Here is a 3,454-nt window from a genome sequence, read left to right on the forward strand (position 1 = left end):
ACTGTGTTATTATCCCGGTATTATGACATCACTGTGTTCATTTGTTTTCAATAAATCCATACTTATCTTGAAGTCCCCAGTGCAGTCTTTTTTCTGCCTCTAGTGGTGCTTCTTTATCCAGTATTCTCCGGCCTCACACAGTGTCCAGCCTTCAGCGCGGCAGCCTGGTCCTTTCCCCCGATGTGGGGGAAACTTCACTATGCTCTAGTGTTGTGCCTAGCCCTGCACAACACAATTCGGAAAGGTTGTTTCCTTCTCCTTCAAAGATATCACACCAGAATATTTTTGGGAATCTGACTTCAGTATCCCAGAACTTTAACCATGTTCTAATACAATTTTACATTTCCCATAGACTATACATTACCCCCCTATGGATGAATAAATGCGGGCTGAGAGCCACGTCCAACTGCCCCAAATGTGATATTGTAGGAGCAGACTTCCTCCACAGATTTGGACTGTCCAGAACTTGTAAAATACTGGAATAGTATTAATAATTGTATTATCCATAAACTAAAAATTCGAATTCCTTTTGAACCACATGTATTCGTGCTTAACGACTTTTCCAAATTAAAAAATCACAAGTATCAAAAGATCTTTCTGAGCAGAATATTGATGTTGGCTAGAGTTCTGATCAGTCGGACCTGGTTTGCCCGATCCACTCCAGACATAAATATATGGATAAATTTATGTGTAATCTTATTTTATTCATTTTAGTTTTCCATAAGCAAATGACACTTTACATCATAAGCGGTGAAACAAGTAATGTGGACAAAGTCCAACACAGGGACACGCAGGACCCTAACAAAAGCTGTTACAACATCATAATGGTATCAATCATTAGCGGGACTCAAACGTCCCCACCAAATACAGAACCCCATTCAGGGAGAGCTTACAGTATGCAAATGAATTACCCGCATTCTAACTCCGAAAAGGGCAAGTGACGCCCAAAGAAAGTAAACTTGAATGGGGGACCCAACCACACATTAGACAAAAAGGACACAGAAGGGAAGAGGAAAGGGAAAGGGAAGGGCACGTTAGACAAAAATCCTACTTGAGAACGACTCAGGGACGCACCAAGTCATCAAATCTCTGAGAGTCTAAAAAGAGAATCAGAGGATTGTATCTTTTCTGGTAGATCCCACCTCTCTCCTGCCTATCTGCAATCAACTCCTCCATCCTAAGAATGTGCTTTAGTTCCTTGGCCCATTCAGACAGCGTGGGCGGGGCAGTGGATTTCCAGTGCCTTGGGATCACCATGCGCGCCGCTGCCAAGAATAGGCGTAGAGCGCCTTTCTTAACCTGCGAGATAGAGCCAGGAAGTAAGGACAGCAATGTTATCTGGGGTGTATTAGCTACAGACTGATTCGAAAAGCTGGTATAGATACTCAAAACTTTCTCCCAGAACGGTTTTATCAACTGACAGTCCCACCAGATGTGCAACATGGACCCTCTCTCCCTTTCACACCGCCAGCAGTGTTCGGGAACCGACGGAAACATCTGGTGCAGAGTAGTTGGGCAATAGTACCACCTAGATACAATTTTGTAATTCTTCTCCTTAATTTGAGACGCCATGGACAACCCATGGGAGAGTGTACACATCTTCTCCACCTCTTCCGCCGAGAAAGTAACCTGCAAATCGCTTTCCCATTTTGCGAAGCAGGGGGCTCTGTCACCATTTTGGGATTGCAGCAAAACCTGATACATGGATGATATTGTACCGCGAACGTCAATGGAGGCCAGGTAAAGTTTATCGAAATCAGACAGCTGACTTACTGCTCTGCCCTGGAACGTCTGAGCCATATAAGATCTAACCTGAGCATACCCTAACCATGAAACTTGTGCAAACACCGCATTCTGTCTAAGGCAATCAATGGAGGATAAGAGCCCCGAGGTGACTAAGTCCTTAACTCTCAAATCCCATCCCCCACAGTCTTAATGAGAAAAGCCGATGGTCGAAGACCCGGTAAGAATGCAGGATTGCCATGCAGTGGGGTCATGGGGCCTGGTCTAGCTGACACCTGTGCCATGGAGACCCATTTATCCCAGATGGAAAGAGCGTGTCTCACCAGGTATGGCCATTCCTCAGGGGGCGGACGTTTATCTAGAGCAAGCCAAGGCAGCGCTTGAAGAGGGAGAGGAGACAAGGACTGCTCCAAACCTATCCACAACTTCTGAGAACCCTTATGTAGCCAGTCCTTAAGTCTGGTTAGCACAGAGGCGCTATGATAAATGAGTATGTCTGGAAGGCCAAACCCGCCAAGGGTTTTCTGTTTAGTCAGGACTTGCTTCCCCAACCTAGGCTTGCTAGCTTGCCAGATGAACTTATTCAAACCCTTCTGCAACTCTTGGAAATACGACCGTGGCACATAAATCGGGACAGTTTGAAAGAGGTAAAGAAACCTCGGTAGGATATCCATCTTGAAGGCAGACATGCGGCCAAACCATGATAGCTTTTTGAGGGAGGTATTTCTGCATGTTCCCTCCAGCGTTCTCCTCTGCAGAGGCAAAGTAATTGAGAGTAAAAAGCAAATGTAACTGCGCAGGGATCTGGACACCCAGATACACCAAACTCTGCTCTTTCCATTTGAAGGAAAAGTTAGTTCTAAGGGCGCTTACATCCGCATCAGACAGAGAAATGTTAAGTAGCTCAGTTTTGGAGAGATTCACCTTAAAGTTGCTCAGGTGGCCAAATCTATCAAACTCCCTAAGCAAAGATGGGATTGAGATATGAGGGGATGACACATATAGGAGCAAATCGTCCGCATACAACGCCAATTTCTGATGCCTGTTCCCAACAGTAACACCTGGGATGTCCGGATTGAGGCGGATAGCTTGAGCAAGGTGTTCCATTTGCAGTACATATAGGAGAGGGGAGAGTGGACAGCCCTGACGAGTACCGTTGTGATCTCGAAAGGAGGTGCTAGAACCCCGTTAACCCTAACTCTAGCTGTGGGATTAGTGTATAGGGCTGACACATACTCCACGAATCTGTCCCCAATCCAAGATGTCGCAAGGAGGCTAGCATAAATCGCCAATGGGGCAGGCCCTGGCGGAATCTACACTTTTCTGCAATCTACAGACATCAAACCAACAGGGATCCTGGTGCTCTTGGGACATGGTGGATCAAAGTAATAGTGCGTATGGTTATGTCCCTGGGCTTCTTCTGCCCGGGACAAAGCCCACCTGATTCTAAGCTAATACATTGCGGTAGAATAGACCCCCGCAACCTATTAGCCAAAATCTTGGAATAGACCTATGTCCGCAAATTTATCAAAGATATCGGCCTATAGTTTACCACAGACCGTATGATCCTTATTGGGCTTGGGAATTGACAAACACATGAGCCTCTAAGGATTGTTTAGGGAAGGGACAAGCAGGAGAGACACAATTAAACGCCTTTGCCATTAGAGGGCTAAGTAGATCAAGGAATCTTTTATAGAAAGCCCCAGTAAAT

Source organism: Bufo gargarizans, chromosome 8 (assembly GCF_014858855.1).
Source record: "Bufo gargarizans isolate SCDJY-AF-19 chromosome 8, ASM1485885v1, whole genome shotgun sequence".
Classification (NCBI taxonomy): domain Eukaryota; kingdom Metazoa; phylum Chordata; class Amphibia; order Anura; family Bufonidae; genus Bufo; species Bufo gargarizans.